This window comes from Sminthopsis crassicaudata, chromosome X, assembly GCF_048593235.1.
Source record: "Sminthopsis crassicaudata isolate SCR6 chromosome X, ASM4859323v1, whole genome shotgun sequence".
In the NCBI taxonomy this organism is placed as follows: domain Eukaryota; kingdom Metazoa; phylum Chordata; class Mammalia; order Dasyuromorphia; family Dasyuridae; genus Sminthopsis; species Sminthopsis crassicaudata.
Window position 1 is genome coordinate 84,883,875 of NC_133623.1, and position 22,146 is coordinate 84,906,020.

General features: G+C 38.5%; 1 protein-coding gene across 6 annotated transcripts in view; it reads right to left on the reverse strand.

Moving 5' to 3' along the window:
- Window positions 1-22,146, reverse strand: part of LOC141549155 (transcriptional regulator ATRX-like) — a 796,624-nt gene that overhangs the window by 625,963 nt on the left and 148,515 nt on the right. The window lies entirely within an intron of this gene.

Below are 22,146 nucleotides of genomic sequence, written 5' to 3' on the forward strand. Positions count from 1 at the left end.
ATATTTCTGTAGGTATTCCTCCATTTCACTTAGATTGTCAAATTCATTAGCATAAAGTTGGGCAAAGTAATTCCTAATTATTGCTCTACTTTCCTCTTCATTGATGGAAAGTTCTCCCTTTTCATTTTTGAGACTAACAATTTTATTTTCCTTTTTCTAATCAAATTAACTAATCAAATTATTTATTAATTCAATAGTTTTTTACTTCCAATTTTATTGATCTCTTCTTTTATTTTCAGAATTTTAGGTTGGATATTTGATTGGAAGTTTTAAATTTGTTCTTTTCCTAGCTTTTTTAGGTGCAAGCCCAATTCATTGAGCTTCTCTTTCCCTATTTTTTGCAAGTAAGCATTTAGAGATGTAAACTTTCCCCTTATCACCACTTTGGCTGCATCCCAGAAATTTTGGTATGTTGTCTCATTATTATCATTCTCTTGTATGAAATTATTGATTGTTTCTATGATTTGGTGTTTCACCCATTCATTCTTTAAGATGAGATTAATTAATTTCCAATTACTTTTTGGTCTATTTTCCCCTGGCCTTTTATTAAATGTAATTTTTATTACATCATGATCTGAAAAAAATGCATTTACTATTTCTGCCTTTCTGCCTTTGATTTTGAGGTCTTTATGTCCTAAACTGCTGAGAAGAAAGTGTACTCCTTTCTGTCTCCATTCAATTTTCTCCAAAGATCTATCATATCTAGGCTTTTTCTAGTATTTTATTTACCTCTTTAACTTATAATTTGTTTTGTGGTTTGATTTATCTAGTTCTGAGAAAACAAATTTGAGGTCTCCCATTATTATAGATTTTGCTGTCTATTCTTGCAACTCTCTTAACTTTTACTTTAGGAATTTATATGCTACACCACTTGATACATATACGTTTAATATTGATATTGCTTCATTATATATGCTACCCTTTAGAAAGATATAGTTTCCTTACTTATCTCTTTCAATCAGCTCAATTTTTTCTTTTGCTTGATCTGAGATCAGGATGACTACCCCTGCTTTTTTTTTTTTACTTCACCTGGAGCATAATAGATTCTGCTCCAGCTTTTTACCTTTACTCTGTATGTATCACTCTGTTTTAAATGTGTTTCTTGTAAACAACATATTGTAGGATTCTAGCTTTTAATCCAGCCTGCTATCTGCTTACACTTTTTGGGAGACTTCACCCCATTCACATTTACAGTTAAAACTACTAATTCTGTATTTTTTGCCATCTTATTAACCTCAAATTACATTTTTTCTCTTTCCTTTTCCCCTTTCCCTCCTCTCCAGTATTTTACTTAGGAGCACTACTTGCCTCAATCAGTCCTCCCCCTTTAGAGACCCTCCCCTTTTCTTTCCCCCACTGTTTCTGTTAAATGCCTACCCCTTCCCTTTTCCCCTTTCTCTCCCATTTTTCTATAAGGTGAGAGAAGTTTCTCTGTGAAAGAATATAAACTTCTTAGAGGCAAATTTTAGTGTCCAGCAAAAAAGCAACAAGCAGATAGTTCCCATCTCTAGTTTCCATGGTAACTGGTTGTTGTCAAGCATACCTAGCATCCTGAGTTGCTGTCACTCAGCCTATCTCCTTTTCAGGCCTTCATTATTATACCTAGGTGGGAGGAGAAAATAGGACTCCTCAGCTTTGTCCTCAACTGCCAACTGTGAGAAGATCTAAATGATTAGGGACTACAAAATATGAGGAGATACCCACATCTAAACACATATGTACACTCAGGCATATATCTTTTATATATGGAGAGATAGAGAACAAATCAAAGACAGATTTAGAAATGCAGAGACAGCAATGGGCAGAGTAGAAGCCAAGCAGAAACAGAAAGATAGATATGTATAAGAAGAAACACAAAACAAGCATCTATTGCTATGAGACCTGCATCAGAGAAGGGAACAGACATCATCTTAGGCATTCCAATGATATCCCTGATCTTCCCATAATCAGGGGAGAAGAAATTGAGGAACAAGGTTAAGCTGTTTCCCCAGGGTCATGCAGGTACAAAGTATTAGAGGCTGCATTTGAATCCAGGTCCTCTGATTTCATATTCTTTCCAGAATACAACTCTGCCTCCCACGGCAACTTTTATCATGAAACCATGGTTTACACAGGGGGCATCAGAACTTCAATTGTAATTTTCCACAAAGAAAGATAAAGGACCTTAAGCTTGTATGTTCGCAATCAGGCTAATCAGGTATGACAAATATAGGAAAGCTATTATTTTTACCTGATGAAAAATGCAAAGTCCAAAAGATTTGTTCTTGATCCCAGTGCTTGCCATATAGACAGCAGGCATTTATTAAATGCTTGTTGGATTGGTTGTGCCCCAAAATGTTTAGATACCACTTCTTTCCTCTCCAGTGGTCTTGTCTTTTTTCACAGGAGCTATGCTTAGGTTGAGGTCTCTCACCCAGAATGGAGAAATCCCTTGGGATCATCAGAATTCACTCCTCTCCTTCTGTTGGGATCCATCTTCCACCTTATTACTTTTCTTAAACCTCTATGTTGGTATTATGATGCTTGGGCTTGGCTCATTGGTGTGGCTGTAGCACCAGAAGTGGATTTAGATGAGTTTCCCCTTTTGTGAACTTCTTTTTTTATACTTCAAAGTTTCTATGCAGTTTGAGGCTTTTCTTCAGGAATGTTTGGAAATCCTTCATTTCAATGAAAATTCAACTTATTTTGTTTGTAAGCTTATATTATGTTTCATATTTCAAGCTCTTAGCTCCATTAAAGAAAAGGCTGAAAATCCTGTATATTACTGCCTGTGTCTGTTTGGTACTTGAATCCTTTCTTTTCAGGCTGCTGGCAATTTTGTTTTTAACCTATAAACTGGAGATTTGGGATGTAATGCTGCTGGGACTTTTCATTTTGTGGTTCCTTTCTGGGGGTGACCTAAAGATTCTTTCTTTTTGCTTTCTGGTGCTAAGAGATCTAGAAAGTTTTTTTGTTTCATTTATTGAAATAACTAAGCTTTTGTATGGCATAACTTTCAGGTTGTCCAATAATTCTTAAATTTTTACACCGTACTCTCTTTTTTCCCCCATGTTACAATATAATTTCTTTCTGTTTAAGTTTTCATAGTTTTTGATGTATGATTCATCAACCTAGTTATCCTACATATCCCATCCCTTCCCTTTCCTAGAGAATTATCTCCTCAGTTTACAATTCTTTGTTACTACAAAAAGCTGCTATAACTATTTTTATGCATATGGGTCCTTTTCTTTATCTTTTATCCCTTTGAATACAGAACTGATGGTGACATTGTGGGGTCAAAGGGTTTACACAGTTTATAACCTTTTGAGCATAGTTTCACATTGTTCTCCAGCATGGTGAGACAAGCAGACAACTCCTCCAACAATTCACTATTGCAATTATTTTCCCTCATACCCTCTAGCATTTGTCATTGTTGACAGATGTGAAGTGGTACCTCTGAATTGTTTTCATTTGCATTTCTGTAAAATTTAGTCACTTAGAACATACTTTTGTGTAACTATAGATAGCTATGATTTCTTCTTCTGAAAGCTCCCTGTTCATGGTCCTTTTTACTATTATTCAATTGGGGAATGGCTCTTATTTTTATAAATCTGACATAATTCCCGGTACAATAACTATGGGATTTATTTATTAGAGAAATATGATGTAGACATTTTGATATTATTTCATTATTTATGGCACCTTTCTGAACAATTATAGTTTTTTTTTTAATTATGTCTTCTAAGTAAGTATCTTTTTGCTTTGTCTGAAATCATGATTTGTACCTCTGCTTTTTTTTTTTTTTTTTTAGCTGAAGCAAAATAAATTCTGCTCCACTCCCTCATTTTAACTCTTTAAGTTCCAGATTTGAGATCTTATTTTCTTACTCTGAAGCAGAATAGATTGTGCTCCACTCCCTTATTTTAATTCTGGTTATGTCTTTCTAAGTCAGCTGTTTTTCTTGACCTAAATAACATATTGTTGGATTCTGATTTCTAATACATCCTGCTATGTACTTCTGTTTTATGTGAAAGATCATCCCTTTCAATTTCATAGTTATGATTCCTAAATTTTTCTCTCCATCTCATTTATTTGTTTCTTTTTATATACTCTCCCTCCTCAAAGGTCTATTTTACTTCTAACCACTGCCTCCCTTAATCTTTTCTTCCTCTTTTGTTTTTCCCATCCCCTTTCCTTTTATCCCTTTCTTATATTATTACCCTGCTAGGCAAGACAGATTTCTATATACAGTGCAGTGTGTATGTTTATATTCTTCCGGGTTTTTTTAACCAATTCTGACGAGCTTGAGGTTCGGTAATGCCTAGAAACAATGGATTTAATAAGGGATTCCCCCTTTCACTGTAAAAATTCTTCCTTTGATGCCTCTTTTTGTGAGAAAAATTTTTTGAGAAATAAGAAAATAATGGAAGATTATAACTGGAAGGTCCCTGAAACACAAAACATCAGAGGTTGATTGGGTCAGATTAACACTACAAGATGCCAGAGCTGAAACAGACCTTGAACTCATCATGTCACTGCTCTAGAAGGACCTTGGACTATATATAGATGGGCCACACTAAAAGGATTCTCAACACAGACAGACCGAGCTGGGAGGCTCTTAAGTGCACTGAAAGCTGGAAGGGTATTTGCCTAAGCTCATACAATCTGTGCTAGCATTCTTCCCAATTAGGGGGTACAACTGAAATCAAATCATTGATGCAGTTGCCTAGGATCTCTTATCTTTCCAAGGTAATTAAGACCAAACTCTTCCTCCAACCATCTAACCTCAGGCAAAGGCTGGGGTATATAAGGGGCAAGTACAGTTTAGCTAATCCTGGATTGCTTTTTACTGAATAAGCAAAAAACAAATATTTTCCTTACACCATATAAATCCAGCAGAGTTTAACCCCTGCCATTAAATGAGTGACTGATGCTCTCTGGTTTGGCTCCACCATTGTAAATCATTGTTGAGGTGAATCTTTTAATCAATGTAAAGGAGAAAGTGGAAACAGGCATTGAAACCCTTGTGGTAAACAGCCCAACTACTGGAACCCAAGATGCTTGGCCTTGGCTTTTTCAAAAAGCAGGGATTAGGATGGAGGTCTCACACATCTTCCAGAGGAAACCCAGATCAAATCAGCCATCCCACATTTGTTCCAATATAATATTTCTACGGGCAATTTTTTAGTGTCTAGCAAGGAAGCAGCAGCTAGTTTCAATCACTGGTTGCCATGGTGACGGGTTGTTGCCAAGAATATCTGGAATCCTGAATTGCAGATATTCAACTACCTCACGCATCCATTATGAACCCTAAGTGAGACGATAGAAGATCTTCTTCCCAGCTTTGTCCTGGATTGGCAGCTGGGAACAAATCTAACTCATAGGGACTACAAAATATCAGGAGATACCTACATATGTACACACAGACATTGTATATCCTGTAGGTATTGAGAGACAGAGAACAAAACAAAGACAGTTAGAAATACAGAGATGGGTAGAGCCAGACTTAGAGAAACAGACATATGCCATTTGTAGAAGAATATGCACAAGAGGAGACATAGAGCAGCTGTTGCTATGGAATGTGCATCAGGGAAAGGAGCACACATCATCCCAGGCACTCTGATGAGCTCACTGATGTCCTCCTGGCCAGGGGAGAAGAAACTGAAACCAAACAAGGTTACATTGCTGCCCAAGGTCACACAGGTAGTAAATATCAGAGGCAGCATCTGAACCCAGTCCTCTGACTCCATAGAAGCCAAAGTTCATCCCAGAATACAATTCTGCCTCCCAGTGCAGCTTTTGCCACTAAACGGAGATTTCCTCAGGAGAAATAAGAACTTGGCTTGTAATTCTCCACAAAGAAAGGGGAAAGGATTTTAAGCTTACTTGTGAGCAATCAGGCTAATAATAACAAATACAGGAGAGCATTTTATGTTTACCAGGTGAAAAATGCAAAATAGAAAGGAATTGTACTTGATCACAGTTCCTGGCATATGCACAGTTGGCACTTATGAAATGCTTCTTTGATAGGCTGGAACCACAAATATCAACACAATTCTTTTTCCCTCTACAGTGGTCCTCTCTATCGCCCAAGATTTTATCCTTAGGTTGAGGTCTTCCATCCAGCAAGGAGAAAGTCCCAGGATCAGCAAATTGTGCCCCTCTTCCTCTTGTGGGGTCCACCTTCCACCTTATTGCTATCCTTAGGTCTTTGTTAGCATAATGATGCTTGGGAGTGTCACTGATGGGACTCTAGCCACAGAAGTAGATTTAGACAAACTTCCACCTGGGAACTTGAGCTACCTTCTGTTGAATGCTGTGCATTCAATTTTTCTATGCAGCTCTAGGGTTTTCCTATAATATTATGATTATTTAGTATTTTATTTTTCCCCAGCTACATGTAAAACAAGTTTTTTTTATTGTTTTTGTTTTTGTTTTGTTTTGTTTTGTTTTTTTGCTGAGGCAATTGGAGTTAAGTAACTTGCCCAGGACCACACAGCCAGTTAAGTGTCTGAGGCCACATTTGAACTCAAGTTCTCCTGACTTCAGGGCTGGTGTTCTATCCACTGAGCCACCTAGCTGCCCCTATGTAAAATAATTTTTAACATTTTTTAAAAACCTGTTGGTTGCCAATTTTCTCCCTTCCTCACTCCTTACTCCCCACCTCCTTGAGAAAGCACATGTGAAGTCATGGAAAACATTTCCATAAAAGTCATGGTGTAAAAGATGACCCTTCCAAAAATACCTCAAGAAAAATAAATTTTAAAAAAAAGTATCTTTCAATGTGTATTCAGACGCAATCTATTCCTTCTCTGGAGACGGCTACCTTTTGTCATCATAAGTCCCTCAGAGATATCTTGAATCATCATACTGCTAAGAATAATAACCAAGTTATTCACAACTGATCATCTCACAGTATTGTTGCACTTTGTAATTAGTGCATTTCACTTTCCATGAGCTCATCTAAGTCTTTCCAGGTTTTTTCTGAGAGTATCTTGCCATTCATCATTTCTTATAGCACAATAGTCTTTCATCATGATCACATATCACAATTTATTCAGCTATTCCTTAATTGATAAACATCCCCTCAATTTCTAATCCTTTGCCGTGAGAAAAAAAAAAACTTGCTATAAATAATTTTGTACCTAAAAGAGGTCTTTTTCCTTTTTTATCTCTTTTTGGAAGTAAATCCAGTGATGTAATTGCTAGGTCAAATGGTATACACAGTTTTATTATTTATTCTTTTTTTATTTTGAAAACATGCATAGATAATTTTCAAATTCAACCTTGCAAAACTTTATGTTCCAAATTTTTTCTACCTCCCTTCCCTTTCCCCTAGATAGCAAGTAATACAATATATGTTAAACATATGTAATTCTTCTGTAATGTCCAGGCTAGCTTTCTGGAGGACCTCCAGATGGACCTTAGTCTCAGCAGGAGAGGGAGAGTCTCCACGAGGATGGTCAGGAATAGTCTAAAGTCTTTATTCTCTCCTTTACAATCTATTCACTCTGACTCACTGTGTCCCCAGTTCTCTCAGCCCTTAAATATCCCATTACAATTACATCTTTACAGCATACTGAGTATGTGTGAATTAGAGAAACATTTCATCACCATATATATGTAAACTAGAGAACCATCTCATCAATCACACTGAGTTAACACCTTGTTGTAAGTACAGAGTTCTGGCCCTCCCCATCTATAGATATTTCTATAATTATCATGTGGCACAAGAAAAATCAAATCAAAAAGGAAAAAAAAATGAGAAAGAAAACAAAATGCAAACAAAGAAAAAACAACAAAAAAGTGAAAATGCTATGTTGTGCTCCACACAATGAGATCTTTAGTTAGAGAAACTTGGCTTCAAATATTTTTCATTGTTATGATTGCTAACTGTATTTCTCTTGATCTTATATCTTCCTCTGTTTATCTTCTCTCTCCTTTCACCCTGTCCATTTTCAAAAGTGTCTTGCTTCTGACTATCCCACCGATGAGGTTAGGAAATCAAATGATGAGGTTAATTGCAGTGCAGAGAGTTGTGGGAACCCCTTCTGGTCGGTTCAGAGGTTCAGTGTGAAAGAATTAATGAACCCAAAGACTTTAAGTGGCAAAAAAGGGAGTTTATTGTTGGCACTGCAGGATTCAGCTTTTGCTAGGAAGACTGACTTCCAAGTGACAAAGTCCTGGGAGAGAGATAAATAAGTGGTGTAGAGAAATCCTGGCAGAGAGATAAAGAGGGGTTAACACTAAGAAGAGAATGTTTTCACAGCAGGCAGGGGCCCTTGAAGGCAGTTATGCCAAGGAGAGAGAGAGGCTCTTTGACAAGGCATGATCCTGCTTTTGGGCCTCTGCAAAGAAATGAGCCCAAAGTTACCCTTTAAAAGAGATCTGAGACTGAAGTTTCAATTAAATGAAAATATTTCCCCCAGGCCTAGATTTCCAGCAGAATGAGACCACTTACTGGGAGTGGTCCTGAGCCAATTTTCAGCTCAATAGAGTTCCAAATAAATATCAAGTCTAGATCTCCAGCTAAATGAGACCACTTAAGTTCAGGCTAAGTAGGAGTGGTCCTGGACTCAACTCATTAGAGGGTGCAGCTAGTCCCACTAAGATAACAGAATGAAACCACTTTATCTTGATTCCCTGAGGTGGGTCTCTCCCAGAGGAGAGCTTCTCAAGAGTTCAAGGAGAGTTTCTCAAGAATTTCCCCATAGCTTCCTCCCCAAAGTCAGAGGACATCATCATCACCCTATCTTCGGTTTTTTTTTAATATCCCCTTCCCCTCCTATTTTCCTTCAAGGTAAGGTAGATTTCTATACTCAATAGAGTATGTATGATATTCTCTCTTTGAACCAACTCAAATGAGTTAGATTCACTGACTCCTCTTTCCCTCTCCCTTTTCCCCTTCAATGTAAAAGCTTTTTTTGATTCTTTTATGTGAAATAATTTCCCCCCTTTCACCTCTCCCTTGCCCCTTGTCCCTGTACCCCACTAGCTGAAACAGCTGGAGAAACAGTCTGAGAGGTGTTTTCACTTCATAGGGCTGAACCTGTATCCTGGGATTTTTCTTCTGATCTTCTCTGATTGTCCTAGGAGGACCAGTGTTCTGCTCCAATTCTGTAAAAGGCTGAAACTCTGAATAAGTACACTGGAATCAGACAACTGAGCACTTAAGGCTAATTACCCATTGGACAATACTCTATTAGCTTATGCTTGGAAAATGGCCCTTCCCACTATTCCATGCTGGCTCCATCTTTTGGTGAATACAGATAACTGTAGGAGGGATTAGGGGGTGGAGTAAAACAAAGCAGAGTCACTTTGGCTGTGGATGAGGAGAAGGAAGGTCGTGGAGAGCTTGTATCCATTCCCTTCTCTTCTCAAGACCAAGAATAAAGATCAAGGACTTGTGCTTATCCTGACTTCAGCTGATTCTAAGGCATCCAGGGTGCTAACCCGGACTTCACACAACTCTTATTTTTTATCGTTCTACCTTCACCTGAGATGCCAATATGTCTTGGGAAAAATAGAGAACTTAGAATTTTCTGATCTACTCTTCCATCTTCCCAGAATCCTCTTTAGAATCATTATTTGAAGATATTTGGAAAGGTTTAGGAGAGAACCCAGGCCATTCCTGCCTTTGCTCTTTTATCATGATTTTACCACCAACAGAAAAAAAAAAAAAAAATCAATAGTGGGAGATGCATGCTCCATCTAGCTAATGGTTAATAATAATAATAATAAATAATTAACTTCTTCATTATGCTATACTTTGAAAAAGCACTTTGGAATGATCTTGTTTGAACTTTACAACCACCCTGTAATTTACTTAGCATAGGTATTATTGTTGAGGGGTGAGAAATGAGGGGTTAAGAGATACCCTAACAGCAATGGAGACCTCAGGCTGGTGTCACAGGTTTTTGCAAAAGAATTCACAGTCCCTATCTCCAGGCGAGGTTTTTGACCAAAAAAAAAAAAAAAAAAAAAAAAAAAAAAAAAAAAAAAAGTTTATTTTCACACGGAGCCATTGCCCATCAGGCCAATTCCAAATAGGATTTAGCAAAGGTTTGGGTACAGAATCTTGTCTTTTATTAGCCTTCTAGGATTTGAGGCTAGGGAGTGATTAAGGGCTAATTTTCAAATAAATAAAGGGTGGTGATTGTTTCCCAGACCAAAGGGATTCCCAGATTAATTGGAGGTGGGAGTTTTCCATGGGAACCAGGTAGAAGGGTGGGGATCATTTTTAGGAATTTCCCCAGGCTAGGTGGCCCATCCTCCAGAAAGATCAGAAGACACAGTTCTATTATATCATTATTATTACACTCATTTTATATATATGAAAATTGAGGGTTTATTGTAATATCTTGTCTTGAAGACCAAAGGGAATGGAAAGTATAAGAATACAAGTTTATATTACCGTAATAAAATCCCAGTTACAAAAATATGGATTTATGTAGAAAAATAAGGAGGGATTATTTTATTTTTAAAGATCTCTTCCTTTACAAAACAATTCATCTTTTTTTTATTTTATTATATATTTTTTATAATATTATCCCTTGTATTCATTTTTCCAAATTATCCCCCCCCTCCGTCTACTCCCCCCGATGACAGGCAATCCCATACATTTTATATGTGTTACAATATAACCTAGATACAATATATGTACGTAAATACCATTTTCTTGTTACACAATAAGCATTAGATTCCGAAGGTACATGTAACCTGGGTAGACAGATATTAGTGCTAACAATTTACATTCACTTCCCAGTAAAACAATTCATCTTTAAAAATTTTACCTTAAAAGTATTTTTTCAATTACATGTAAAGATAGTTTTAACATTCTTTTTTATGTTATTTAAAGTTATGAGCTCTTTCATTTCTCCATATTGTCTCTTGTTTCTTTTGTGTGTTGTTCTTTAATTTAATGATATAGTTATATTTTGTTCTGGTTACAATCAGCACCTGATGAAGGGTGAACAAAAATGGGAAATTGTCCCTGAATATTAATATTTCTATGATTTAGAGGCTGAAAAAAAAGACTTGTTTTAATGTGCACTTCTCTCATTAGGAGAGATTTGATGGATTTTGTCATATTGATATCTTGGATTTCTTTTTTTGAAAACATCCTGTTCATATACTTTGATCTGTTGGAGAATGGCTCTTAACCTTGGAAACTGGAATCAGTTTCTTCTTTATGTTGCATATGTACTTTAGAGAACTTTGCAGCAAATTCCCTCAATTTAGTGTTTCCCTTCTGGTTTTAATTGTATTTGATCTATTTGTGCAAATGCAGTTCAATTTTATAAAAGTAGATTAAACCATTTTATTTTCTGTGATTTCCCTGCTGCTTATTGTCATAACCTCTTATATGCAGTTATGAAAAGTAATTTGCTCTTGCTGCTCTAATTTGCTATTGATTTTCCTTTTACATCTAATTTATGTATCCATTTGTATTTTAATAGTTGATGTGAGATGTTGAGATCCTATCAAATTTCTGCCACATTGCATTCTCTTATCCTATTTGTTTTTATAAATTAGTGTGTATATTCACAAATATATGAAAGAGAGATGAATTTGGGGCTACATAATCAATAGCTTTTTCTGGAAAATCTATAAAGGCAGTCTCAAAAACATCATAAAATGCAAATTGGATGAGAATTTGAGAAGCTGGCGTTTCCATGGCAACCTCTCTGTGACTGTTTTGCAGATTATGGGAATAGTGTCTGGGAGGGGGGAAAATCATAACTATATAAACTCCTGATATTATTACCCCAAAACCAAACACTAAGCACCGTCTACATGCTAGGCACCGTGCTTATTGCTGGAGATGCAGAAAGAGGCAAAAGACAGGAGCCTTCAGTCTACTGGGAAGGCATTAATAAACTGGAGAATATCAAGATAGAATGAACAGACAAGAGGCTAAACGTCATGCCATGTGAAAAGGAAGACACTATGGTATCTCAGTTATTCTTCCAACAAACATTTATTAAGGACCTATTAAGTGCCAGACGCTTAAGAAAAAAAAAAAACCCAAAAAACAGCCAAAGAGTCCCTTTTCTCAAGGACTTCACAGTCTATTAGAGGAGACAATATTCAAAGAGTTGAAGTACAAGCATACCATATACAGAATAAACTGGAAATAAACAAGAGAACAAGGGCCCTGGAGGTAAGGAGGCCCAGGAAAGGCTTCTTGTAAAAGGTGGTTTTCTAACTGGGACATGAAGGAAATTGGAGAAAGTAGGAGGCAGAAATGAGGAGGGGGGTGGGGTATTGCAGGGAGGAGAGACAGCCTTGGAAAATGGCCATAGCATGAAATAGAGGGTCCTGGGTAAAGAGCAGTCAGGAGGAGGAGGCCACTGTATCACAGACAATCGGGAGGGAGAGTGTGGGATGTAGGAGTACACGGATGGGGCAGGATGTGATGGACTTTGAATGCCAAACAGAGGATTTTACATTCAGTCCTTGAGGTGATAGGGCGCTTGTAGGACATCTGGAGGTGGGGGTGTGACAAGGTAAGACGATCACTCTGGCAGCAGGATGGAGGACAGACTGTAGTGGACAGAGTCCTGGGGCAGGAAAACCACCCAGCAGCTACTGGAGTAGTCCAGGCATGAGGAGATGAAGAATCTCTGCCCTGAGTCTTCTCCAGAATCACCTGTTTCTGATGTATAGAGGAAGGGCTCTTGTCAAGTGCATCAGACAGAAGTCAGGGATTAGAGCAATGAGCGGATCTTGCAAAAAGAGAATAAAACTTGATGCAAAAACACCCACCTCAGACTGATTAGAAGAACCCCAAAGTAATGTGAAGCCCATGCTGTCTCCTGTCCCTCCCCAGGTTGCTTTACAGCTTCATCTAACCTGCGCTGCCTGACTTGTGAGTGGCACCTGGTGGGCAGTTCAGTGGAGCTGCTGGCTCCCTCTCTATGGGACTTGGGTCCCCCAGTGATGGGTGTAAGGGATGGGCTGGAAACAGGCTACCTGGGCTAGAGAATGCTGCCACTGCAAAGACGATGGTGTGACAATTGGTCAGCAGTTGTTTCTGGTAGTGACGAGGAAGGTGGACTGCATGTGTAGAACTGATCTGAGCTGTTCCTGGACACTTCTGACAATGTATGTGCAGCATTAGCAGAGTGGAGGCTAATGGAGCAATCTTTTAGTTCCAGGGACAGCAGCAAAAGGAAGCAGACCACCTGCCACCTCTAATCTTTCCCTCCAGGTGACTCCCTGCTTTAGCTAGACTGAATTGCCTGCGTGTAGGGAACAGGTGGTGGGAATGGGTGACTGGTGTCTCGTTCAGAGGACTTGCTTCCCTCAGAGATGACTGCAGGTGCTGAGTTTGAAGCAGGATTGGTGTTCTGGAAGAGGCATTTGGATTTGAGAGACTCTTGGGCTCAGGATGCTGAGCTGTTTCCATCCATGGCTCAGGGGAAGTGGCTTTTGAGATGGTGGTAGTAGTTTGACTGGCCTGGCCCAAGCTGCCTCCTGGCTCTCGCTCAGCAGGACTTGTTGCTTCAGGAAAGAATACACCAGGGTGTTGCAGAAGGGAAAAATGTCCCGATTAAAAAAAGGACAAGGAAATGGAATCCACCACTTAGAGATGAATGAACTTCAGCCTTGATTTCTGGGAGGCACTCTAGACTGTATTTGTAGGTACACTGGGGTTTTCATTGGCCAAAATAGAGTCCCAAAGCAGGTTTGCTGCTGACAGATATGCATAGTAATGGTAGCATTAGGGGTAAGATGGAGGAAGAACACTGACTTTGGCTGCTCAGACTACTTTGTATTATGACTTAAATTCATTGTCATCTAATTCTGAATCTAAGTGTGAAAATCTATCTGATTATCTCTCTATTAATGTAGATACATTAGATAAGTATTAAAAAAGCTTTTACTTGAGTCCAAAGAAATGGGCAGATACAGACATACCTAATCCAATCTGGGGACTCCCTGCCTATATTTATTCTGGGAGGGGGAGATGTCGTGGCTGTGACCCAAGAACTGTCCCACTTCCCTCAACATGGAAAGGTTCCAGCTGCAAGACAACTGTAGCTTAGATGGCTTAACTAGCTATGAAGAAATGAATCTAATGAGTCCAGTGGAGCAATGCTCCAGGTGACCAGCCTAAATGAGAGCAGACCGAAGCCATTACCAGAAGCCTCATGGGAGGTATGAATTGCCCCTCATAACTGTCCCCTTATGAGGGTCTTTTTGTGTCATTATTGCGGATATTCCTTCCCCACCACCCCTCTGATGGCAGTCTATTTGTGGGAGAGGATGCTCTGGGCATGTTATGGAGGAAAGTTCCATTGCAGATCTTACTCTGCTCTTTCATTAAATGCATTTATTCAGAACAGTTTGTGCCTTTGACTGACAAGAATAAAAGGGGGCTCCTGAGCTCTCCTTTTGGGTGTCTGTGCACACATGGAGTGTCTTGAATGTGGGGCAAGTATTTGGGGACCCTAAATGGAAGAAGAGGAGCCAAAGATGCCACACGTTACTGAAGAATGTGAACATCTAGACAAGGGAATGGTGAACAGGCAAAATGAGCATGACCATCAAAAACAGCCCAAGCAAACTAACGTCATGTCCATCTTTGACATGGTTGCTAAAGTGCTCAGCCATGAGAACATTCTATGGATAGTTTGCATAGATTTCTGCAAAATCCTTGATAAATTATTCAGTGCTCTTTTTTTGTGGAAATGGTGTGGACATGTGGCCCAGATGACAGGGAAATTAGACCTGGGATTGGCTGAAGGACTGGAGGATCAGGGTTGCTTCTGTCTCCAGTGGAGTGACTCAAAATTCTGTCCTGGGCTCTTTGGTGCTTAATATCAGTCTAATCCTTGGGACTCCAATACCAGTCATCTATCCAGGATTCTAGAGGGAGGGCAGCTGGTGTTGGAGAGAACAAAGCCCCTAATCTGAAATACTTTTAGAAAGAAATTGATGAAGTCACTTGGTAGAGGAGACTGAGCCAGAAAGGAGGGTGTGGCACCCTGTGTCCAGGCTCTAGGAGGTTTTTGTTTTAAAGGATTCAGACCAGAGTACCCACATATAATTAGGGGGCAGATGCGCCCGTGCATGTCTGTGTGCCCTCTGTCTCTTTCTGCCAGTTCTGATCTCTATCTCCTCCTGCCTGGACAAAGCAGGTTGAGAGCTGCCCCTCCTGTCACCTCCTTTGCTCTGGGGGCTGTCAGGAATCCAAGTCCCATTCAAGGGCTGGGGTTTTGCAGACGCTGCTGAGCTAGTGTGCTCTTCCCCTTTGTGGAGCCCAGGACACCCCCCCCTTGGCCTCCCCCCTTAACTCTTTGTCCTTCTCCTTCCAATTTTTATAAAGGGGCTGCCCCATAACCACAGAAAGCTGAGCTCCGCTGCTGCTCCTTGTCCCAGCAACCTGGCCACAGGAGCTCAGGACCCTGGTCAGCACCAGGCCCACGTCCAGGTGGAAGACGCATTGTGATGTAAAGCTGAGTAAAGGGAACCCAGAGTCCAGAGACAAGGCTGGAGGTGGGGATCCCCACTGCTTCGGGCCTGATGTCCCTCTTCCCTCCCCCCTCCTCCCTTTCCCCCTCTGCTCTAGGAGACTAGCCCCACCTTTTAGTGATATCACAATGACTGCCCCCCCACCTTCTATAAAGTGTAAGTCTTCTTTGTCTCTTGTGAGCACCGCACCCCCTTTTCTTCCTGTCATCCTGTACACTCCTCCCCATTACCCCCATCTTCCAGACTGACGGATCCCGAGGGTCCTGCTAAGTCCAAATGGCTGTGAGTGAGGTGGGTGCCCCCTTCCCTGCTCCTGCTTCAGCCCTTCCCTGTCTTCTCTTCTCTTCTCTTTCTCTTTTCTTCCCTTCCCCCAACCTTTCCCTGTCTTCTTCTCTTCTCTTTCTCTTTTCTTCCCTTCCCCCAACCTTTCCCTGTCTTCTTCTCTTCTCTTTCTCTTTTCTTCCCTTCCCCCAACCTTTCCCTGTCTTCTTCTCTTCTCTTTCTCTTTTCTTCCTTTCCCTGTCCTCTCCTTCTCTTCTCTTTCTCTTTTCTTCCCTTCCCCCAACCTTTCCCTGTCTTCTTCTCTTCTCTTTCTCTTTTCTTCCCTTCCCCCAACCTTTCCCTGTCTTCTTCTCTTCTCTTTCTCTTTTCTTCCTTTCCCTGTCCTCTCCTCTTCTCTTTCTCTTTTCTTCCCTTCCCCCAACCTTTCCCTGTCTTCTCTTCTCTTTCTCTTTTCTTCCTTTCCCTGTCCTCTCCTTCTCTTCTCTTTCTCTTTTCTTCCTTTCCCTGTCCTCTCCTCTTCTCTTTCTTTTTTCTTCCCTTCCCCCAAGCTTTCCCTGTCTTCTCTTCTCTTTCTCTTTTCTTCCTTTCCCTGTCCTCTCCTTCTCTTCTCTTTCTCTTTTCTTCCCTTCCCCCAACCTTTTCATGAAACTCCCCCATTTCCAGTTGGCTTCTCTTGGTGTTTAGGAGCATGTATGTAAGAGTGAGTGGAAGGTGCTGGGATCATTTACACCTTTGCTTATGTGTGTTATGTATATAGGTAAGAACTGTCTGTGTGTGTATCTGCATCTCTGTATGTGTAGATACACGTGTGTACCTGAATGTGCCTGCTTCTTTAGGCTGCCACTACCTTTGGGCTTCCTGCCTTCCCAGGCCTGGGGCCTGGGGAGGAGGTGAGCTGAAGCTCAGATAAGACCAACAGGGAGAAACTTTTGGGGCCATTCCCTCCCCTCCCCACCCCAGGTGTATGTTTCCATCCTTTTTCTCCTCCCATCCTTGGCTAAACCTTAGAGCTGGAGAGAGGAGGAAGTCCAGGAACTCTTGCCCTCCCCTTTTCCATATCATCTCTTTCACGTCTTGTAATTTTAATAGTATATATTTTTTTCTGGTTTCAAACAATTTCTGGTGAAATGGGGTTTTCCATGTAGCTTGTGGAAGAAGAGATGATCCCTGAACCTGCAGGTCTCTCTGATTGACAGATTGAAAGAGGAGAATTATATTAATGTGCTCTTCTCTCATTAAGAGGGATTAGGTACATTTTGTCTTTGAGCTATGATTGCTTGGATTTCTTCCTTTGAAAAATTCCTGTTTATATCCTTTGCCCTATTGGGGAATGGCTCTTTTTGTATATTGGAATCTCTTCCTTCTATATCTTGCATATGCAATGGTCCTTTGAGAACTTGACTGCAAAGATGTTTTTCCTCACTTTACTTTTTATCCTTTTTATTTTAACTAAATTTGGTCTGTTTGTGCAAAAACATTTCATCTTCATAGAAGCCTATTATCCATTTAATTTTCTACTATCCTCTCCATCTCTTGTTCTGTCATGATATCTTCTCCATCCATATTTTTGAAGAGTAATGTCTTTCTTACTCCTCTAATTTTTAATGGTTTTCCCTTATCATATCTGCTTTATAAAAGTCAAATAGTGTGCCTATTCCCATGATTTATTTGGATGCATTAAACACTGTTATTTTATCTGTTTACTTCTGTACCTATCATACATTTATTATGCTGCACTAGAAAAATCAGATCAAAAGGGGAAAAAAAAGAGTAAAAACATACAAACAACAGCAAAAAGGTGAAAATACTATATTGTGATCCACATTCAGTTCCCATAGTCCACTCTCTAGATGCACTGTTTTTTTATTTCTTACAGCAATAGGGTATCCCATGTATCCCTTCTTCCTATCCTAGAAAGTCATACCATGTGACAAATAGTATTTTTTCTTTTAGAGAAGGAAAAAAAATGGAGCACAACTGACAGATGCATTCAGAAAAAAAGTGTGTAACATGTACCTCTTATGGACTTCTCACCTCCTAGATACAGTAGGGTGATGGTGTCTTCTCTTATTTCCTTCAGAGTACCGCTTGATCTTTAATATTTCGTTACAGGTACTTTTACTTTTTTTGCTGTGTCATTATTTTTATTTAAATTGTTGTAGTTACCCTGTATATATACTGTTTTTGGCTCTGCTTAATTCACTTTGCATCAGTTCACAAAGGTCTTTCCATTTTTCTCTGTACTCATCACATATATCCTTTCTTACAGCTCTGTCACAGTTTTCCATGACATTCATGTTCCATTGTTTAATCATTACTGGGGTGATTAGCATCTACTTTGTTTCCAAATTCATAGCTGTCAGAGTAGTGCTATTATAAGTATTTTGAATTGTAGGGAGACATTTTTTGTTGTTGTTGTTGATTGCCTCCTTGGGGCATAATGGAATCTTTGTATTAAAGGTTTTGGATATATTTCTTACTTTCTTTGCATAATCCCAAATTAGTTTCCAAAATGGATGTGCCACTTTACAGTTCTATCAACCATGTATTAATGTGTGCACATTCCCATACCCTTGTTTAGGTATCAAAAACACATTTCTTCCATAAAATGAATTTGACAAAACTCCTTGTTTACCTGTTATTTCAAAAAATTTATATGGTCTTGAGATTAATTTTTTTTCAATGTTTGGTAGAATTCACTTTCAAACCTATCTGGTCTGGGAATTTTTTTCTAATTTTTTAATTTTTAAGATTGGGATATTTAAGTCTTCTGTTTTGTTTTCTATTAAGATGGGCAGGTTATATTTTTGTAAGTATCCATCCATTTTATTGTCAGTTTTGCTGGCATATGATTGGGCAAAGTAATCCTTTAGCATTGCTTTATTTTCATCTTCATTGATTATGCATTGACCTTTTCATTTTTCAGACTGCTATTTTGTTTTTTTTTCTTTCTTTTTGTTAATCAAATTAACCATTTGTTAATCTACTTTATTACTATGTTCATAAAAAAAAGCACCTACTTCTAATTTTTAGTTTTATTTTAAAAAATTAATCTCAGCTTTAATTTTTCAGAATTTCCATCTTACCAATCAGTCTAGTCACTAAATCTATAGGCTACCTAATTTAAAAGAGTACCTTTGTTAATTTGGCTTACTGGTGAAATCTAAATTTCCCTAAAGAAGGGAGCTTAATCCTACAATCAGGCTAAAATAAACCAAAGAAATCAATACTACTTGAATTTTTGCTCTACCACCTAGTCTTATCATTGGTATTTCACCTACATGGGCTCCAGGGCAGCCCCCACCCCTGTGATACAGATCTCTCCTTCCAAATTCTCAAGTCGTCTGGAGCTTCAAAAATGCCTCAACCTGATCTTTTGTTGGCTCTGCTGCTGGAGAATTTGATTGGAGTGGTTATTTTAAAGTCATATGAAAGGAAGTTTTGGGAGAGGCCAGCTGAGTATTTCTTCTTATTATTACTTCCACTTTATTCTGTCTGTAACTTGTTTCTCTACAGGTATTTGCATGTTATCTTCTCCATTAGACTGAGCTCTTTCAGAGTAGAAATTGGCTTTTCCCTTTCTTTGTATCTCCATCACTTACTTAGCAAAGTGTCTGGTCCATAGTAGGTGCTTAACATATGTTCATTAACTGACTGTTCTGGGTCCGATTCTCAGTAATAGGAAGAAATTTATATTTAAGGCATACAAAGAACAAATTCTCATTTATAAACATAAGAAGAATTTCTAATTTTTAATTTCCTAAGAAATAAATTGTCAAGAGAAGAAGTCTAAACTATCAACAAACATATGGAACCATGCTCAAGATTAAAATAACTGGAAAAATTAAAATTAATGGAACTTTGATGTTTTCCTTCATAACCATGAGTTACAAAGAATTGATACTGAACATAAGTAGATAGACAATTAAGAAAATAATTAAATTTTCCTCTATGAACTGATTGGTAAAGATAACCCTTTAAAAAAAGCAAACTGACAATTTTTCGGAGAGACTGTGGGAAAACAAGCCCAATAATAAGCTATTCATGTAGGTATGAGTTAGTTTAGCCATTCTGAAAATTCATTTTAATATATCAACCAAAAACCTTGAACTGAGAATACCTTTTGATCCAGCTATACCACTCCTGGATCATACACAAAAAAGATCAAAGAAAGATGGGAAGGATTTGTGTATACAAAAATATTTATAGCACTTTTTTGTAGTAGATTTAAAGTGGATATTAATGGAATGTGCTTTAATTGGCAGAATATTTAAGCAAGTTATGCTTTATAAATATAATGAAATATTATTGCACCACAAGAAATGTTGAAATTAAGAGTTTCAGAGAAACCTAGGTTACCAAGTATTAAAATCTAAGGTCTGCTTTGTGGATAAAGGATTAGACTTGTTCTTCTAGGCTTCAGAGATTAGAAGCATGAGGAATACTTGGAAGTGATATAGACCATTTAGATTTGACAGCAGGAAAAACTTACTAAAATATGTTTCCAAAAGTGCAGTGAGTTGCCTTGAGCAGAGGGTGATTTCCCCCTTTTTGGACATTTTTAAGGAAAAGTTACATAACCATTTGTCTCTTATCCTGGAAATTCTGTTCATGTATAAATTAGATTAGATGGCTGCCGTGGACCTTCTTGTTAGGATTATACCTTCTAAATCACAGTTTTATGCAAATTATGTAAACCAAGGCTGACAAGGAATCTGAGAACACAAGGCTTTTTAAATAATGTTTTGTTTTTTCACAGTTACATGCAAAGACAATTTTAATATTCGTTTACATTTTTGAGAGAAAAAGAGAATTTGGAACTCAAAAAAATTAAATTCTCTTTCTTTCTCTTTTTCTCTCCCTCTCCTTCCCCCCTCTCTCCTTCCCCCCTCTCTCTCCCTTCCTCCTTCTCTCTCCCTTCCCTCCCTCCTCTTTCTCTCTCTCTCTCCCCTTTCTGAGACAGTCAACAGTCACCAATTTAGTATGGGTTAAACATTCAATTATGCAAATCATATTACAATATTAATTATTCTGTGAAAGAATACACAGAACCAAAGAGAAAAAATCACGGCAAATACAGAAAGTTAGAAATAATATACTTTGATCTGCACTCAGACTTCATCAGTACTTTCTCTAGAAGTAGATAGAATTTTTCTTTATGAGTCTTTAGAATTGTTTTGCATCACTGTATTGTAAAGTCATTCACAGTGGATCATTGTGTTCTGTTACCATGTACAATATTCTACTGATTCTGCTCACTTCATTTTGCATCACTTCATGGAAGTCTTTCCAAGTATTTCTGAAGTCTGCAATCTTATTGTTTATCATTTATCAGACCATAGTAATATTCTATGACCATTATTTTGGTATGTTGTATTGCTTTGGCTACATCCTACAAATGTTGGTTATGTTGCTTCATTGTTGTAATTTTCTTTGATGAGATTATTGTTTCTTTGTTTTGTTCTTTGACCTACTCATTCTTTAGGATTAGATTATTTCATTTGCAACTAATTTTCAATCTCTCAGTGATCCTTTCTTAAATATAATTTTTACTGCATCCTGATTTGGATAGATTAATATTTCTGCTTTCCTGCATTTTACTGGAGTTTATTATGCCCTAATACATGGTCAGTTTTTGTGTATGCACCATATCCCAATAAGGAAATGGTATATTCTTTTCTACCCATATTCAGTTTTCTCCAAAGGTCTATCATAGCTGATTTTTCTAAAGTTCTAATAACCTCCTCAAGTTCTTTCTTGTTTGTTTTGTGGTTAGATTTACTAGACTGAAAGGAAAGGTTAGGTATTCCAGTATTATACTTTTATTGTCAATTTCCTCCTGTTTTGGCATTTGTTGTTCTCTTCTGAATTTGTGTTTTCATTTTTCCTTTTGCCACAGTTTTTTATAGTCATGCTTCCTTCCTTCCTTTCTCCCTCCCTCTTCTTTCCTCCTTCCTCTCCTTTCCTCCTCCTCTCTCCCCCTTCCCTCTTTCCTTCTTTCTTTCCTTCCTTTCATCCTTCCTTCCTTTCTTCTTTCTTTCCTTCCCTCCTTCTTTCCTTCTTTTTCCCTTTCCTCCTTCCTTCCTTCCCTCTTTTCTTCCTTCCTTTCTTACCTCTTTCTGTTCTTCCTTCCTTTCTTCTTTCCTTCCCTCTTTTCTTCCTTCCTTTGTTCCTTCCTCCCTTCCCTCCTTCCTTTCTTCTCTCCTCCCTTCCTTCTTACTAGCTTTTCTTTCTTTCCCTTGTCTTAGCTTGCTGTTCTACTACTTCAGAGGCTAAGTAGCTTGCCTGTTGTGCCTTCACCTCCACATCTCTCAGACTTGACCACTGGCCTAGTGATTCATGAGTCTCCTCTTGAAACATGACATATTTCTGGAAGACATTCCACACCTATCCTACCCCACAGAA